At 34.1% G+C, this 20,750-nt stretch overlaps 1 pseudogene; it reads right to left on the minus strand.

The window, feature by feature from the left end:
- Nucleotides 1-19,680: 19,680 nt before the first annotated feature.
- LOC149546118 (expansin-B16 pseudogene) lies at nucleotides 19,681-20,226 on the minus strand (annotated as a pseudogene).
- Nucleotides 20,227-20,750: the final 524 nt, after the last annotated feature.

A 20,750-nucleotide genomic window follows, 5' to 3' on the forward strand; every position in this document is an offset into this window, starting at 1 on the left:
TCATAAATATTAACCTCATAACCAAGAGGTTTTACCCATGCAATTCTAGGCTTAACTACCTAAATGTACACTTTGTCACAATCCACCATGAAACATACATCATCCTTATAATCCTCAACTAGCTTATTGGGGATTCAAAATGTATTGTTCATTTTCTCTTTGATTGTATCAAAATAATTATCCATAATACTATTGTAGTTTTCAATAATTTCAACAAAAAACTCATTTATTTGATATAACATAGGCACATCTTTTCTCCAAACAATAGTGCCATTTGAAGGGAAGAATTTCTAAACAGAAAAGAATAGAAAAGTTAACAAGGAACCAAACTTACACAGGTTATTCTTTGATTTCCTTAAGCTTTCCATATTTTTGTTGAATTGTTTCAACAATAGCTTAGCAAGGTCGAATGATAAATTTTTCTTTACCACCTTGTATGCCAAGTCCACAGCTTCACATGACACATTGTACAACCTGCTAGAGCTGCATATTTTATGTGCAATGATGTGAATACCAAATTTCAATTCCATATCTGAAACATTTCTAATTTTCATTCCTTTTCCATCCCATTCTACTAGGGTTTTCTTTTCAAGTTTAGCTTAACCTAGGGTTTTCATCATTTTGGCTTTGGCTAGCATTGGGAAACCAGTGATTCGATCAATCATCTTCTTTGTAATCAACATAGGTTGTTCCAACCACAACTATCCATTATGCACTCAAATAAGGATAAACCTAATCCATTTAACTTAAAATTCATGGGGCATGTGAGCGATGTGAGTTAACCCTTTGGTTTCCAGGTGTTGGTGCTTGGGTTTCAAAACTCCATTTACACACAATTCACCTAGGGCATCATCCATTTCCAACATACCAATCTCTTGAATAACACATTTGAAATGAGTGTGAATATCATTGTTTAGAAGTACCTTTGGAGGAATTTGAGATTGTGCTCCACTCAGATCTAGGGTATTAGCAATCACAGGAGTGAGCTTAAAATATGGTGCCTTCCATTCCACTCCATGAACCAACATGTCAGATCCTTGCTTAACCTTACTACTATTGGATGCCATCTTCACTCAGTATGGTTTGAGAGAATTCAAAAATTTTTGCTAAATTTTTTCTCAAATTGCTTGGAAGCTCAAAAGGTTGCACTTCTACAATAGCACTCAAAATTTTATAGTAAGAAATGACTTTGATTTCATGCCTTTTGTTAAAATTTTACCATAAATGCTTAGTATGAAAGATAGGTAGACTAATATCATGTTGATAGACTGTCACCCACTACACTTGTATTGAACACTCAATGAAGTCTTCATGACTCGGTAACTATATGCATCTTCATTACTCTCAACCTTTCTTGGTAAAGTTTGTGAACCAACCTCACTCAGTAGAGAAGATAACTCGGTAGAAATTTTTACTCAGTGATCCCTTTGTATCCTAAATACTAATTTAAATCATTTTGTTCTTTCAATCTATAACTATTTTGGATGTCTTCTTTGGTAGCATAGTTCTAGTTTCTCCTTTGAGAACTTAAGTAGAAATGGTAGAGTGATCGAATTCTTGAGTGACTTGATAATCATTGCTTGGACTTATATCCTTGGTATATTTAGGAACCCATTGCTACCTCATCTATTTTTGGATGTTATCAACTTTTGCCTTTTTAATCATCTTCAATTCTACTAGTATTCATGCAGTTCTTGGCAAGATGACCAGGTTCTACACAAATGAAACATCTTTTGGGAGTATCTCTTTTTCTCAAATGATGATTTACACAATTTATACCAATGTGTCCAAATTCTCCATAATAATGACATCTACACTAGGTTTTGTAATCCCAACCAAATATTGCTATAATAATTTATTTTGTTGGATTTAGTATATTGGTTTTCAATTCTGATGACTTGTATCCATGTTTCTTACATTTGTGACATTTGCCTTCAAATCTTGGTTTCTCTTTCCATTCATTAGCCTTATGACCATGTTAATTTCAATTGTAGCACTTTCCATTGAATTTTACTTTTTCATTGCTCCAACATTTGTTTGATGTATGACCTATCTTACCATAGTGATTGCAAGTAGGTCTTTGATTCTTTTGAGCTCCTTACTTGGATGATTCTCCTTCTGTATGTCCAATTCCTACTTTTTCTTTTTGTTTATAGAGATTTTTCTCATTCAATTGATTCATGTTTGCTTGGGATTTTATCATTCTTTCATTGATTTTCCTCTTAGAGTTTAGATCATTTCATAATATTTCATTGATTTTCCTTTCAAATTTTAGATCATTTCTCATTCTTTCATTTTCAAATCTTAGGCTCATGATTTCCTCATTTGCATTGGAGAGCTGATCAATAAGGTCTGCTTGCTACAGGGATTAGTTTTGAATTTCATTGTTCCTTCCATCTCTCTCTCTCTCTCTCTCTCTCTCTCTCTCTCTCTCTCTCTCTCTCTCTCTCTCCATGATTTTGCATAACCTTACTGACTGAATTTCTTTTTCTCTTCTTAGTTTCTTTACTTCTTCTTATAGAGAACCATTCTTTTCTAGGAGTTCTTTGATTAATTCATTGGCTTCATTTGAATTGATTAAATGAAGGTCCTCAATTCTTTCTTCAATGTATATATGATTATTCATTTGAATTGCAAGTTCTTTTCTTCTTTTCAAGGATTGACAGAGTTTCTCCTTTACTTTCTTGAGTTGGTCAATGACCATTTCCAAATATAGCTTCTCATTGTCAATAGCTTTGTCAAGTTTGAATATTTCCATGGCCTTGATCTTTTCTCAAGCTATTAAGCTTTCTCTTGAGAACCATAATTCTCTAATACCAATTGTTAGAAATATTCAAGACTATGCTAAGTTATTGAGAGGGGAGGGGTGAATCAGTAACTTATAAAATTTCAACAATTTCAACTCTTAGTCCAACAATCCAATTACTAGTTTAGACATCACATATAATTTGATCTAATTGAATGCATAAGAAATTGAAAACATGAAAGAATTCAAAACATTGTGACACAAAGATTTGGTGACCCAGAAACCTTTCGAATAGAAAGTAAAACTGGGGTGGGGATGATACCCACAAACTTTAGTACTACATAAAGTTAGCCTGTTAAAGCTTACATTGATCACTTCTAATGATCTACCCTGTTAGGAGCAATAAAGACTACTAGGTCCACCTTGTGAAAGGATTTAGAAACATACAATGAAGTATGCACTCAACAAAAAGGTTTACAAAAGACTGTTAGGTCTACCTTGTTAAAGGATTTGACTAATCCACCTATTAGGATGAAACAATTGATGATCTTTGATCTATAACTTGGTTTGATAAATGAGATTCCTTTAGTTAAAAATCACCTTGCTATGACAGATATGACTTTGCTACTCCTTATACTATTGTAGCCTTTGTAATGCACTCTTTCTGCTCTTCTATGATTATATTCACTTACATTGCATTCACATTCACATCTTTATCATACTAATACATGGATATGATAAAATACATTAAATGTATATACCAATCCAATTATACAAATTACATCCACCATAATATAAGTTAACACAAATATTACAAAGTCAGCCCAAATGAAGATGCTTGAGTTCTAAAGACTGACTCGGTGAGGTTCTGATACTTGACATCCATTGTCAATGCTCAACATCATCATGCACTTGGTAGACATAGAAGCTCAGTCCATACTGATCACTTCTAAGTAGTCTTGAACTTGGTCTGCATTGATGACTCAATATATATTGTGAAACTTATCATATAAACTAAGTCTCTTGGTTTACATTCTATGAATCGGTAAACACTATCATAAAATAAGTCTCTTGGTTCACACTAGGTGGCTTGGTTAACACTAGACTCACATCACATACACTACAAACTCAGTGAACATTGCATAGCTTGGCTTGCACTGGAAAACTCAGTATACACTAAGATGCACAGTTTACATTGTTGATCTTCACTATAACTATGACTGCTTAGTAACAACTGGGATTTGTCCAAAAGACTTGGTAGCAATTGTAGAACTCGACAACAACTAAAATTCTTTTACAAACATTGATAGCTATATAAAGATCTCAGTAGCTATATACAATCTAAATAAGTGTGTGTCACTAATCACAAACTTGACTGATATGTCAACACATGCAAGTTTGAAGAAAGAAAGATGAAGCTGATGCCATGTTGACTGAATACTATCCACATTGTAGAGAGAAGAAAAACACTATAGATGTACATTAATTGCAAGTATGGAGACACAACCAATGCCAACCAAGTTTAAAGCCATTGATGAAAATAGAGAGGTACTCTATGTCACTCAAATAAGGCAATGGGCTCAAAGACAAGGTATGCCACAGATCTTCTTCAAAGTTATAATAATAATAATCAATGGGAATATTTTTAAAATACTAGTTTTAATGGAAATCATAGCTGGTAGCAACCTCAACAAGGTTGGCAACAACCTCAGAATTGGAGTACGCAATCTAGTCAGCCAACTCTATTGGCACCAACACATCAGCAAGCTATAATGCCTTCTCCTATAGCTACTAATACTCCTTTAAAGAAGACCTAGCTACCAATTCAACCTAACCCTAATCCAAATAATACTAAATAATAGACTCAACAATAATGTTATGCTATTTCATTGAATGATATTCACTTAAGGTTAGAGACTCCTCTTCCTTTACCCTAAAAACCTATAATAATTGAAGTCAAGGATCCTCTAACTGAGTATATAGATGAGTCAAATCAGCACACCTCTACTATAGCCAAAGAACCTCCATTTCCCCATAGGTTGATAGAACAAGGCTAGCCCACAGAGAACCAAGCAGTCATTGATTTTCTTAATCAGCTGAAACAAATGATAGTAAAAATATCATTTTTGGATGCTATTAAGGAAGTCCTTGTCTATACTAAAGCTATTAAGGAAATATGCATTAACAAACCTAGAAGGAAGAAGAAAGATCCTAAAACCATTCATGTCCTAGGATAGTTGTTTGACTTAATGCAGGAGAAATTGACTATACCCAAATACTCTAACCTTGGGAATCCTATAGTTGCAACTAATATTCATGGGATCCAAGTTCAAAATGCTTTGGTTGACCTAGGAGAATCTCTTAATGTTATGATAAAGGAGGTATTGTCTTACTTGCATATTGTTAGCCTTAGAGAGACACCCATCATCCTTCAACTTGATGATATCTTTACTATCCTATACTTTCTCATCCTAATGATGGATCATGTAGTCTGATCTAAAATTTGATGATAAAAAAAAACACACAATCAAATCTATAAAACAACTGATTTTACAAATGGATTGTGTAAATATACTAGTGATAGAAGATGTTATAGTCACCCTAAATTCTTGGGAATATCTAGTTGATTTTGTTGTTCTCTCTCAAAAGACTAATATGGGAGGATATCCTTTACTCTTAGGAAGACCATGGTTAGCCATTGTAGATGCTTATATAGCTTTCTAATATGGGAAGATGACAATATCCACTGGTGTTCATACCAAGAACTTGAATTTATACTCCCCGGCTCAAACATTGTTACTAAATGACCAAGTAATTTGGATAGATTGGGTGATGATGATCCAGAAGTCAATTCCATCCATCAATTGATGATGATAGGCAGTGGATCATTTATAGCTACTTGAGAAGAAGATGAAATAATTTCATCCATTATTTTGAATGAATATGGAGTAGAATCTCCAATATGTCCTCAAGCTAAATGCATCTTAGAAACCATTATTCTATCTTTGAATTCACTACACCATTTAGAAGCTTCATAGTTTCTCCATTCATTATTACTTCATGAGATGGATTCTTCTCCTATTACTCAATTATTCATGGATGATAAGGTTATTAAGATGGAAACTAGTCTACAAAATGAACTAAATGTAAAAAATTCCTTATCAGCCTCTCAATAGGAAACTATGTTGAAGTTACTATAGGAGAATCAAAGAGAATTTGCTTGGGATTACATGGACATGAAAGATTAGATCTTATGCTTTGCACTCACAAGATTTAAATCAGCCCTAACTTTAAACCTATTTGATAGCTTCAAAGGACAGTTAACCCTATCTTAAAAGATATTGTTAAGAATGAATTGCAGAAGCTATTAAGTGCTGGTTTTATATACCCCATCTCCAACAGTCAATGGGTCTCCCACACAGTCATAGCACCCTAGAAGGGAGGAAAATGAAAAATTTGTTTAGATTATAGGTAACTTAATTCAGCCATGAAGAAGGACCATTTTCCATTTCCATTTATAGACCAAGTCCTTGACAACCTAATTGGTAAAACATATTTCTCTTTTTTGGATGGTTTTAGTGGTTACAATCAAATTCAAATAGCCCTAGAAGATCAAGAAAAAATAATTTTTACCTGCCCATGGGGTACTTTCCTATTCAATTTTTCCTTTTGGCTTCTAAAATGGCCCAACCACATTTTAGTGAGTTGTCATCAATATTTTAGATATTTTTGCTAAATCTATGGAGATCTATATGGATGATTTCACTGTTTATGGTGTTATTTTTGAAGAAGCAAAATAAAATTTAGAAATAGTATTTAAAAGATGTTAGGACTATAACCTTTCTTTAAATAGTGAGAAATATTTTATGATGATGGAGGAAGGGGTAGTCCTAGGCCATTTCATTTCATCTAAAGGCCTCTAAGTAGATCCAACAAAGATTAAATTCATCAGTACCTTGCCTACACCAGAGAAGTAGAAGGATTTACGTAGTTTTTTGAGACATGTTAGATATTACAGAAGATTTATTAAATTTTTTAGTCAACTCGCAACATCTCTCTACAAACTACTCAAAAAGGATTCTAAATTTGTTTAGGAGTTTGACTGTGCAACATCCTTCTTGCAGCTTAAGGAAGTTCTTACCATAGTGCCTATTTTGAGAGGACCCAATTAGGGCTTGCCTTTTCACATCCATATAGATTCCTCAGCTTATGCTATTAGTGCTGTGTTGGGACAAAAAGTAGGCTCTATTGAACATGCCATTTATTTCATCAGTAAGAATTTATAAGGTGTATAATTTAATTACACAATCACTAAAAAGGAATTGCTTATGGTCATCTTTGCCCTCAATAAGTTTAGGCATTATATTACTGGATATGAGGTATTTGTTCACATTGACCATTCTACTATAAAAGATTTGGTGAACAAGCTAGAAATTTTAGGAAGATTGGCTCAATGGTTATTGCTCATGTAAGAACTTGACATCACCATAGTTTTTAAACCTAGTAAGGCTAATGTGGTAGCCAACTTTCTCTATTGGTTGCATGTCCTTGATAATCCTATAGCCATTGATGATAGTTTTCTAGATGAGCACCTTTTTTTGTTGGCCACACAAAACCCATGGTATGCAGATATTGCTAACTACCTCACCACAAGAAAAATGTTAGTATACTTCCTTGCCCAAGCTAGAAACCTACTAGAAAAGAAGAGCTTTATTTATTCATGGATTTTTAGATTTATGCTCTATACTAGCCTTGATCAAGTCATACATAGGTGTCTAAGAGAAGATGATACATATGATGTCTTGAAGGTCTATCATGATGAGTCATGTGGAGGTCACTTTAAAACCAAAAGAACAACCTTCAAAATCTTAACAATTGGGTAGTATTGGCCAAGCTTGCACAAGGATGCTGCAAGATATACAAAGAAATGTGACAAGTGTCAATGAATGGGAAGACCCACTTAGTCAAATGAAATGCCCCTGAAACCTCAAGTACTTGTCACACCCTTTGACAAATTGGGGATTGAATTTGTAGGACCCATTGAACCTACTTCACAAGGAAAATCCTACATTCTAGTGTACATTGACTACGTCACCAACGGGTATAATCTAAACCAATGAAACACCCAAGGGATATCAACGTGGTAGAGTTTTTGTATGAATCCATCTTTACATGATTTGGCATTGCTAGTAAATTGACATCTGATCAAGGGACTTAGTTCACATCAAATTTCATAACTACTCTTATGAAGAAGTATACAATTAGGCATGGTAAATCGTCACCTTATCATCCTCAAGCTAATGGTCAAGTAGAAGTTACTAATAAGGAGATGGAATCTATTCTCAACAAGACTATAGCACTTCATAGGAAGGATTGACCCACATGCCTTCTTGAAGCTCTCTGGGCTTATAGAACCATTTGGAAGTCCACAACTAGTTTTACTCGCTTTGAGCTTGTTTATGGTAAGTAAAAAATAATGCCTATTGAATTTAAATATAAAACATTAAAGACTACCTTGGAGCTTAGGATAGAACTCAATATTACCCAACATGACCAAATTTTGAATTTAAATGGTCTCGATGAATGGAGGAAATCTACATTAAACAATACTGAGCTCATTCAACACTAGAGGAAATAGTGGCATGAAAAGTTTAACAAATAGAAAATATTTTCTGTCAGTGATTGGAAAATCCTTTATGACTCAAAGTACCAACATAATCTAGGGAAGTTCCAAACATGCTAGTTAGGACCATATGATATTGTTGCTATATTTCCAAATAGTGTTGTTTAGTTATCTACAATTGATTCTGTTCACTTTAAAATACTTGTCAATGGGAATTGTCTCAAGATTTACCATAAACCAGTTAGTCATGAAGAGTTCCTACAAAAATTCCAATACAATGAGGATATCGTCATTTTTATTAACCACTATGTCTAGGTCTTCTACCCTGACCCCTGCTAGTTCTTGACTTCAATCAAGACATTCATAATAAACACTTGCTTTTTGGAAGTACTTTCTTCACATTAATTCAACTTCAACTCTTCTCTCTTCCATCTTACCATTCCATCCCATCATTTTGTCAATTCAAATGATCTTTCTAGAACATCTTTCCTGTAGCAGTTGCCAGGTACCTCCCACATAACTTTGCATGCATTTTATTTTATTTTATTTATGCTTTGTTATGATTTGGTCTTGTTTGTAATTATTCACTCTTGCCTATCCTAGCCTAGTGGGACCAATGCCTTCATTTAGTTGGGGATAGGAAAATATAAATTTTTTTTTTTTGAAATTTCTTTCAAATTGCATGTACCTTCAAAGTGCATTGAGATTTTTGGAAATAAGTGCATATTTAATATCACATGTTGGTGACTTTTCCTTCTGTGATTGTGTCATTATGTAATTAAGGACATTAAAAGTAGTTATTTAACTTTTAATGATGATTTGTAATGTGTTTGGGTGACAAACCTATACATGAGCACAAATCATGAAATTTGATGCAAGAAGGATATTGTAGGATATGGTGCATTTAAATTCCCAAGTGCACACCATTTTTTTGAAAAACTAGGGCCAATGTTGTAAATCTTGATCTACTAAGAGTTGAAACATCAATTTTTTTTTCACAATTTAGCCAAAATTAATCATGGGTAGAGGTATACAGAGGAATGAGCCTGTTAATCATTGAGTTCTTTTGGGAGATGTAGTTAGTTGTGAAATGTTTAGGAGAAGGGGATGGTTGGATTATTGCCTTAGTTTGAATGGATTTGATGAAGAGGTAGCTCTTCAATTTATAACCACCTTAAGGGATGGAATTGTAGTGGTTAAAGGTTTAAGAATTGAGTTCTTAGAGGAGGTGATAGTTGAGGTCACTGGGTTGCCCCAGGAAGGAGAAAATTGGGAGAAAGAGTTTGAGCTAAAGACAACTAGGGCACAATTTAGTATACACTAGGACCTATCAGTGGACATTGATAAGAAAAAGGGTACTTTGAGGCTATCCTTGCCAATGGAGTTTATTCAACCTATTGTGTTTATTATCTAGTATTTCATGTGTGAGGGAAATTACAAATATTTGCATGCCCTACATTTCAAAATGTTGGCTCAGCTATGACATGATTACATACAGGTAAGCCTTCCCAATTTCTTGTTTAACATTATTAAAAAACAAGCTTCTCTAGTGCAGTTAGGAAGTGATCAGTCTATCTCTCACCATGGTTTGATAAAATTAATTTTAGAAAGAGAATTAAATAAGCAAGCAATTGGGTCATAGGAGAAATTCGTGTAGTTAAAGGAGGTAGAGCTTAAGTTGGTCAGCCCTAGAGGCCAGGGTGTAGGATGAAGGGAAAGAACATTCACAAGTTTCTGTAAAGTTTTCCCTAGAGATGAAAATGCTCCTAAAGATTCTCCCTATAGTCTTAAACCAACTAAGAAGAGGATTTACAAGGCCAAACCCTACATTGTTAACAAAAAGAAAAGTAAAGAGGTAGAAGTTGCTAGTGCTCCTAAAACCCCATCATCCATTACAAGTAGGTCTTCCATTGATAAGGAAAAAGGTAAAATTTTGGAACCTAAAGTAGAAAGGCTAGAACAACCAAATGATTAGAGTAACCTTAATGAACCCCTACACTCTCAAGAGGAGGAAGTCCTAGAAAAATCTCCTAAAGTTCCCATGTAGAAACACTTGTAAGTAGGGGGAAACAAAAGAGTTCCCCATGCTTGTCAACACCACCCATGAGGCAAAGTGTGACTCTCTAAGAGTAGGGTTCTAGAAACCTTTGTTCCTATAGTTATCTTTGAAGTGTCTAAAAGTGAAAAGGAGTCCTCTCTAGAGGAAAAATTGCAGCAAACATAAGCCAGTGAAACTTAGAGCAAAACCAAAAATCTACCACTTGAAGCTGAGTGTAGTATTAATTATGTACTTATCACCAACGATAAGGAATCTGATGAGCTTGAAATTTTTGAGGAATTTGAAGAAAAATTTTCTATGCAAGACATTAGTGAAAATTTTGTAGAACTCCCTTGAGAGGATTATGTGGAATTTAGACTTGAAATTTTTAAATAAGTATTAGAAAAACTAGATCAAGAAGGGTTGGACACATTAGCTGCAACAACCACAAAATCTAGTAAGGAAGAAAAAGAGGAAACAACTACTGTCATAAGTACAAGAAGGTGTTCCACACTATAGAGTGTCAATAAAACTCATCATTTGGCACTTGAATAGATACATCTCTTTAATCATGAGTCATTACCACCACTAGATCTATCCACACCTTTATTTGTAGGAATTAATTTGTTTCAACAACTATTATGGGAAAGAGCTCAATGGAACTTGGAGAAAGAAAAATTAAAGCATGTTATTGATGAGTAGAGTTTCCAAATGAAAAAAGTTTAGATAAAAATGAAGTTCTAAAGAGAAGAATCAAATAGATCATAGGATTGATTCCTGAGTTAATAGAATGTAGGTCACCATTGCCTATATATGCTCTATTTCTTAAAGAACAATTTGCAAATTATAAATTGACTAGAATTTTGGAAGGTCTTATGTAATGCCCTAGTCAGAGATCCTTGGAAACAAGGATGAAATAAAAGCTAGAATATTTTTTTTAAAGTATGAATGCACATGACAACATTATACAGGGATCACAAAGATTGCAACAAAAGACTTCACCACAATCTCAACAAGAATTTTTGAATGCCACTACCAAACTGACACACACAAACAAAGCCACCAATGACCACGCACATGATGAGGGCTCAAAGGAATGAACACTCATAAAAAAAACACCAAGTTGGGGTAAAAATAAAAATCCTAAAATTTGGCTAAGTCTAAAATCTTGAAGCCCTGAAAATTGGCTAAGTCTGGATTTCTGATGCCATGAAATTTCTTAGAATCTTTATCTTATCTTGAAGAGGTCTAAAAACTATCTCAAAAGATTCGTTGCATCTATTAAAATATATCTTAAGTATAAGAAATTAAATATACATCAACTTATACTTTAACAATATATTTTAAACCCCTTAGGAAATTTTTCCTGACAAGCCTAAATAGCCCCTATTTTTCACGTGAAGTTATAGAACAACATAATTTTGTGCGAAGAAATTCCTTCTCATGTGAAGAAGTGCACAACCTCGTGTGAAGACTTGCATTCTCACGTGAAGGCTTGCATCCTTGCATGAAGACTTGCAATCTTGCATGAGAACTCAAATCAGAACACACACAAAAAAAGTTATAAAAAGCTAAGGAAACTATGAAACAAAGTTCCTCTACATCGGGGAGTACCGGATCCATATTTTGAGGTGATAACACTTGAATCAAAGCTAAAAGATAGAAAATTGGAAGCAAAGTCTTACCATCTAATCAATAGCAAGGGAAGAACAGAAAGGAAACATCATAATGAACTAAAAGCAACATCACATTAAGCATAATTAACAACATGATGCACAAAACAACCAAACTAGGTACATGGTTCCTCCCAACCATTAATAGCATCATAAGATCATCATGGATACTAGCCATCCTCTATGCGTAACATCCCAAGCCACCAATCTGATTGTCGGTACTATTGTAATAGGGACGTCACTACTAAAACATGCTACAATATAAGCATAAGGAAATCTAACATGTTAGTAGCAAAGTATAAGATAATCCTACAAATAGATAACATCACCTATTACATGCTAAACATTCTAATAAGGAAATCTAACATGCTAAACCAATAAGCAATAGATAATCTAATACAATAATTCACATCATCTAGGCATATGCTAAACATCATAATATGGGAATGTGTCAAATAAACTAACATCATCTACATATGATATCCAAGCATTCCAATGAAAACATAAATTACAAGAAAGCATACTCTAGAACTCGAAGTACCAATTGAAAACATCCAGCAATGGTTGCACTAGGATAAAAGACCATCTCTATACACTGGTCCCTAGCAGTGGTATAGGTAGCTATGCCTCTCAACCACGTGGAACCCTTAGGTCCACACCCACCATGCTGATGGAGATAATGATCCAACCATGAATACACAAAAATAACATCCATGGCTAACACTCATGCCAGACTGTATGATGGCTATAACCAAGAACCTAAGGTAATGGAAGGAGTACAGGTCTTGGTTAGACATTCAAAAGGCTACTAAGTAGGGTCTAACATCATGGAGAGTCACTTGGCATCAAAAAACCCAAGCTTGGATTGTGCAAATTCAGCATCCTTCAATGAAATGGTTCGACACAACATTTTATTATCTTAAGTTTTATTACCATTCACACATTTTATTTAGTTATCACTTATTTAAAACTTCCTATCCTCTGCCAACCTTATGGGACTGAGGTCAATAGGCTACGAGATAGAAGCCCCCTCCATATGCTACCCTACCCTACCCATGCTCATCCTATGACAAGTGCCCATGGGCATGCATACTCCCATCCCAACCCCAATGATCATAACTATTGGAAGTACCATGGAAAATTGAGCCTTGCAAGTTACCTAACAAATGTACATACACGTACTCATGTGTGGTGCACCACCATCATGAAGATCACAACACAAAGACAGGATGAGAACACAATGCAAAGAAAACACCCAACTGAAAGCAATATGGGAAGGACAGATTCTACACGAATCCCAAAGCTAATAAAATAATACATCATGAAATCACTCAATCGGCCTCAATACAAGAGTATGGATTCTACACAAATCCCAATGATGCATCAAGAACAAACATCATGATCTCACTCAACTAGCCTCAATCTAGGAGCATAGATTCTACACGAATCTTAGTGTCCAAAAACAATAACAAAGGTGCAAAAGAAACCATAAAACTAGGTATAAAATCACTCAACCAACCATAGTGTCAAGAGTATGGATGCAACACACACCCAAATTAAACATAAAAGTGCAATAGTGGGCTGACTAATATCTAAACAAATCATCCAGGTCCACAACCCACCTTGTGCCAAGAAAACTCGAGAAAACAAGGCAGCACACAAAATGAGGTAAAAACCCCAAAATTTGAAAAAAACTTCAAAATTAAAACCCATTTGGCCTTTGGGTACAAAAATCCTAAAAATCCAAAAATAATCAAGTTTGGACACCGTATGCAAAAATGGCTAGCATAACGGCGTAAAACTCTAAACCCTCATCCTAAAAAATAGGGAAATGTTCATACCCGCCCAACCAGTTAGAACTAGCATACAAAAATGAAGGGGAACACTAGTTCTCAGCCTCCAAACAAATGGCTACCAAAAATAGAAGTAGAAATAGAGTAGAAACAATAAAATAGGAAAGCCCTACCTCACAGCCAAAAGGGAAAAATGAGAATCTAAACCATAAAATAAATAGCTGGCAGAAGTAGCTAAAAATCATGGCAATCCAAGGTCTCCTCAAGCTAGATCCAACAAGGTCAACCTCACAATGATCCCACGCCCATAGCTCCCACAAAAAATAAAACAATCAATCCTCATGAAGAGGATTTTTGGGTTTTACTCTCCAACTTTCTAATTTTAAAGTGAGAAGTGAGGAATTAAATTCCTTTTTGGTTATTTATTCACTTTTTGAGTGAATAATCGATTAGGGCAAATAACCAACCAACCTAGTTAAACCCTAAATTGACCCAAATGAAAACATGCTATTTCTATAAATAGGAATTCATCTATGGAAAAGCTGCCAAAAATTAAAATAAATCAAATAAAAAGCTCAAAAACCCAAAAACACAGAAATCTCCTTAACAACTTCTGCGACAATGCGAAACTCTAAATGCACAAATACACTCACTAGTCTAATCACATAATGAAAATAAGTTCGGATATAATAATCACCAAAAGGTTTAATTTAAACAATTAAAAAATAAGGATATGTCGACCATACAATGATGACATTGGTAAAATATGAATGGCTGAATCATTAACTCCATGTGCCATTGCTAGGGATATAAATCTTGCACACTAAACAAAGAAATCAAGTGCAATTGCATATAATAACATAGCTGAAGCAATAAATGCATTACATCACCTAATTTAACCATTTATTTAATTATATTAAAATAATCTATTTACATCACTCATGTTTGCATAAAGAATAACAATACAAGAATGACGTAAATAACCATAACATTAAATCCATCACATAACACAATCAGAGATATGTCCAAATATCATCATAAAATACACAGTCCTCTCAAGATGACATCATCATGCAATATTATCAACTGAACAACATAGTGGTCTAACATCTATGATACTGAAATCAAAGTATAACATTTGACCCTCAGGTCATCTCAAATGTAAAACATGACATAAGTAACAAATAACTCTCAGATCAAAATATAATAAGGAAAATTTCCGTAGCACATAACCCAAAAAATCCAACATGGACAATCCATTTCTAATCATATAAGCATTTAATAAAGGTTGATTAAGCAACATAAAGAGGTACTTAAAACACATAAGTGAACACAGTCACAAACATGACTAACCACTACTACAAGAGCCTAGTCCAGGGTAGCATGGTAATAGTACATAGTGCAATCTCTGCACACATCTCAGGGTAATCATGGAACAACCTTATGATACCACATCAATCCCGATAAGCATTGGCACAAACCTCAGTGAACCATAAATCATATCATAATCAAAGAAACTAATACAAAAACATAAATCCAAATACCTCAATGGTGTAGACCACTCATGGTCATAATCATGATCCATCACAACAAAAGATCAACAAGGTTGCATCCATCAGGATGACTTACAGAAGTCAAATGGGAGAGGCACTACATCTTAACTCCTCTATCTCTACCCCACATGAGTTTTATGATGCATTTTGATTTGTTCCTATGGCCTTGAAAAATTTACTATGTGAATTTTATCTTCACAATTTGGTAGTGCCTAATGTCATTGAATGGAACCCAATCTTGTATGTAGGGGATGTGCAATTAAGGGTAGCAATGTCATGGATACAAAATGAAATAAGAAGAGAACATCAAGCTACACTCTATAGGGAGAATGAGATGACAACACCTTTGTTCATGAGGCTAGAAGTCCAACATTCTAGATGAACATATTTGGATTATATTTCTATTTTGGGCAATCTTGTAGCACATGGTAAGGTGAGTACAATCAAAGAATAGGTTTTTACATATTGGGAACAACACTTATCTTATAATATTGAAACAAAAATCTTTGCCTCAAGGTAGTGATGGGTTAGAATGCCACATGATTTAGAAGTAAGAGAACCCCATTCTCCACAAAATCTGACTCTTGCTACAATAAAGATTCCTTGGTATATCCACTTGGGGAGAAATCTGTGCAAACATTAGTTGCCATTAAGGTATCAACCCCCAGTTCTTCTGCAACAACTATTTTACTAAATGATAATGCAAAAGATCATGAAATGACTGCTAAAGTTTGACACTAGAAGAGGCTCAAGAAATATTATGGTTACTTAGATTATGTGAAGGATGAGAAAGGTGAAAGGACACCTAGTGATTGGAGAGTGTGGGCCTAGATCAAGAACTTCATGATTGTTAGAGACTAGCAATAGTTTAGTTAGGAGGAATGATGAGCCTCTAAAAGGCCATTATTTTAAGTACCTTTTATATTGTTTTTAGACAATTATCTTGCAATGATATTTTTATGAATCTATGGTTTAAGCAAAATATCTTATGTTTTTATGAATATACTATCTATATGTTAAGACATGAAGATTGAAGTATAGATTGTTCAGATATGCTATGTTTATTTGAACCTATGGATTTCTATGGTTTAATGAAGGAATAGTCCATGCTGATAAATATTTCCTCATCCATGCTATGTTTGGGTAGGTTCTTTCTTATAGCCGTGGGATTTGCAAGAGTGATAATTTAAACATTATACATTTTCTAACATTGACGATGAAATGAATATATGTATGTAGAATTTTTTGTATTTAATGTTTTATAGGTGTTTGCTACACATATTTAACACAAGATTTCATTGCTAAGTCAAAGTTGACTAGATGATTGATGAATCACTACGCAAGTAGATTATTGTGCAATTTCTGTTATGGTAGCACAATAATATAGCTTCCTCAACCTACTATATTCTTGGAAGAGTTAAAATGTAGTTAATAGTATTTCTTTCATAAAATTTATGATCTATAATTGATCTTCATTGATGGAGCGATCATAGGAGTAGGAAGTTGTTGTTGCTTTCCTTTAAATAATTTCTGCTGTAACCTTGAAAATAGATTTTTGCCAAGTTTTGACCAGAAGGAAGATAGAACAAATTGTTTTGTTTAGTAGTGTATAATCTTATTTTCAGATGTAATCTCTTATTATGAATGAATAGAATATAGAGTTCAAGTTTCTACCTTTAGGATTAATCATTTTTATGGATGAGGTGGCCCACGTGGTGAGTGAACTACTTTGTTAGAATAGATTTTATTCCTTTGTGTGTTTATTTGCAAAGTAGAATTTTGTTGTTCCTATAGCCAATGATGACAAAATCATTGAACTATTCTCATAGCATAGGTGCATAAATAGATTTACTTTTTGCAGCATTACTCTAAGCTTTAAGGAAAATGTTCTTTCAATTCCTAGCTTAGTTTTCTTTAGCATTTCTTTCCTATTTTAGTTGTAATGACTTAAAGAGGAATTAGAGCATAGACTTTGTAGCCACCTTCTCAAACTTACGCTTTCGAGTTGACAAATAAAATGAGGTTAGTATGTTATTCTTAAAAAAATACATGATTATGTCTAATAATGGAGTCAATGTAGAAGGATGTCCAATCCTTTGTTAATGAGGTATTTAGCTAACCAACCAAGGAGCAAAGGAAAATGCCATTTGATATTGTTACTAGAATGTAGCCTAGAGGAATATTAGATTTTAGGGATGTTGCCAGTGAAGAAAAGAGAACTATTGCAAGAGAAGAATTTGCTGATTTTATGGAGTCATTTCATAAGGAAGTGAAGTTGAGGTTGGAATGAAGTAATCAGAATTATAAGGAGAATGTTGATAAGTTTAGAAAACATCATGCTTTTGAAGTTAGTGATGAGGTTATGTTTCATTTGAAAAAAGATAAATTTCTTATTAGACCATATAGTAAGTTGGAGATGAGAAAGTTTGATAGTGGAAATGCTTATGAAGTTGAGTTACCTAATGACATGGATATCTCCTATATTCAATATTTCTAATTTACATAAGTATCATGAGTTAGATGATGAAGTTGTTGTATTAGACGATTATCCTAAGAAATAGATTGAAGAGGTTGAGCAAGTATTGGATTAGAAAGTGGGTAAGAGCACAAGAGAAAAAGATTACCATGAGTACTTGGTAAAATGGAAGAATAGACCAGTTGAAGATGCTACATGTATTTCTCAATTTGATTTGGATTCTGCTCAAGTTGTAACATTTTTATGATTCAGGAGAATCATTTCTTCAACCTTGGTTGTCTAATGTAGAAGCATCTTGGGTTACCTTATTATCCTACACTTTTTGTTCATTATGACAATTTTGATCAAGTTCTTTCGACCCTTGTCGAGCTCTTTAGTATGAACCAAGCTATTCCTTTGGTTTTCAAGCTCTTTAGTATGAACCAAGCTATTCCTTTGGTGACCAAGTTTTGTTAGTGTGAACCAAGTTGTTCCTATGCTATCTAAGCATTTTTTTGTTTGTTGAGTGAACCTATGTTGCTGATGCTCAAGTCCTTCTTTGACTGAGCTATCTAAGTTTTTGGTTCTTAGTTGGACCTAACTCTTATATTTAACTTAGATTATGAATTTAATGATAGGATCTTGTCTAGGGATGAGTGTTGACCATTTTGAGATTGACTTTTCTTGATGTAATGTTCTAGAATTTTCTATAATCCATTTTGGCAAGTATAAGTAGAGGTATTTAGTTTAGTTTAGAGGGGAACTTAGAGGACAGGAAGTCAAAGAAGATGTTGTGAGTTTGAAGATGAGTATATGTTAGAATTGGTAATCTGTCCTTGGTTGTATTTATTAAATGGGATAAACCAAGGTATCCCTTAAGTTGTTTGTCCTCTAGTCCACATGTGAGGACAAGTATTTTTTGTAAGTCCTTTATTAAGAAAAATAGTTTATTCGTCCTTAAGAGGATTATGAAACTTGTTATGCACACACTTATGAATGTGGTAATCATTCACATGGGAGTTACAAATAAATCTTCTTCTCATATTTTTATAAGAGATGCTTCTTTCTTATTCTCTACAACACACAATCACAATGTAGTCCATGTAATCAGCCCTATGGCTCTACATTATCTCCTTCTCTCTCTTTCTTCATTCTTAGGCATTTGCTTCATTCATATAATTAACAAGGGGTTTTCTTTGCTTTCCCCTTTCAAATCCTTGTCTCCTCCTTTGTGTTGATCTTGGGAAGCTCTTATAAAGTATGGTAATTATGTTCATCACAAACTCTCTTGGATTAAATTATAATTCTTTATTTTTGGTTCATTTCAATTTTATTATTTCTAACATGGTATCAGAGCAACCTAATCCTTATTTTAAGTTTGTGTGAAGGTTATTGTATTGGAGACTTTTTGTTGAGAGTGAAACTTGAAGTGTCATTTTCTAATTTTCTTTGTGTTGCAGGATTTATTCAATCTATAAGTTTTTTTTTACTAATTCCCTCTGGATTAGATTGGATCTAACAAGTTTATTTGTAGGTTTTCTTTCATTTTCTTATATTTTCCTTGATCTAATCTATTTTTTTTGCAGGTTACTTATTCTATCTTCTTGCAAACTATTTACTTTAATGATTATGTGGTTTAAAATCTATTTTTTGTATTTTTTATATCTAATACTTATTCAAAATCAATATAATGGTTCCATTTTTGAGATAATATCAACAGGAAGCTTTAAATAGAGATATTAAACTTTTGTCGTAGGAATTCATTTTTTTCCTTTCTTAGCCTAAACTGTTTATTCATATCATTCCGGATAAGGCCAGCAACATGCTAACCATAGCCAACAATAGTTAAGGCATGATCTGTAGGTGACATTGGGAAACCAATTGTGGCGTATGACATTTCTGGTAGAGAGTGTTCTTTTAGATAACAGAGATGTGATCCACAGAGAGAATGGTGCCTTCAATGGCCCTCCCAATGCATTCCAGTTTGCTCCCCACAAATGATTCATTTCCATCCATGATTCTAAATCCGCCTCTTTCAAATGGATTGCACCTACATCTCCATCACCATCTTCATACTCAATGAGTATGGAGAACCAATAGGGTGTTGATCGTTCATTTATGTGAAATGTGACATTCTTCCATGGATAATCACACAATGTCTATCTGTAGAGGATTGGGAGCTCTCCTGAATTGAGAAGCACAGGGGTTTTCCTGACGGTTGCCATGTGACCAAATGCTGCTCCACTTAGATCATAATGCATTCTTCCAAATGCACAGTATCATCCTACACATTCATCAGTTACTATGATAGTAATAGGCTTTTCTGAGCACATCCCTTCTTGCATGCATTTCACCTTGTAACTCTCCACCTTGTGTGCTCGTGCCTTCACATGCACTCTCCTTCCATTCTACCTATCGCGCTCTTCCTTTTCCTATCATTCCTCACCCTCCTTCCTTACCACCTCCTTGTCATATTCTATTGCCCTTGCTACTACAGAGAGCTTGCACCTTCTATCTCCCTAAGCATTTTTGTTGCTGGTTCATTTTTTACATTATTGCTTCAGACATTCATTATTGCTCTTGAGTATTACTCATTGAGTATGCATTATCAGTCTTGGTTTTATTTGTTAGCTATTCAGTCTTGGTTTTATTTATGACCACCAAGTGGATCATTGTCAGGTTCTAGTACTGGGACAACAAGGTCATCCTTGGGAGGAGCCATGAGAGGAGCCAGTAACTTGTCTTATTTATCTCTTTTATCTTTCTGAACATTTTTCCTTTAGTAGAAGATACGTCTCTTTCGATATTTTCATGATTAGTTATTGCTTGCACATTTTTCTCACTTTGGATTTGGGGAAAAGCTATGCAC

This window comes from Cupressus sempervirens, chromosome 7, assembly GCF_028749045.1.
Source record: "Cupressus sempervirens isolate cs-2001-9-10 chromosome 7, ASM2874904v1, whole genome shotgun sequence".
Taxonomy (NCBI): Eukaryota; Viridiplantae; Streptophyta; class Pinopsida; order Cupressales; family Cupressaceae; genus Cupressus; species Cupressus sempervirens.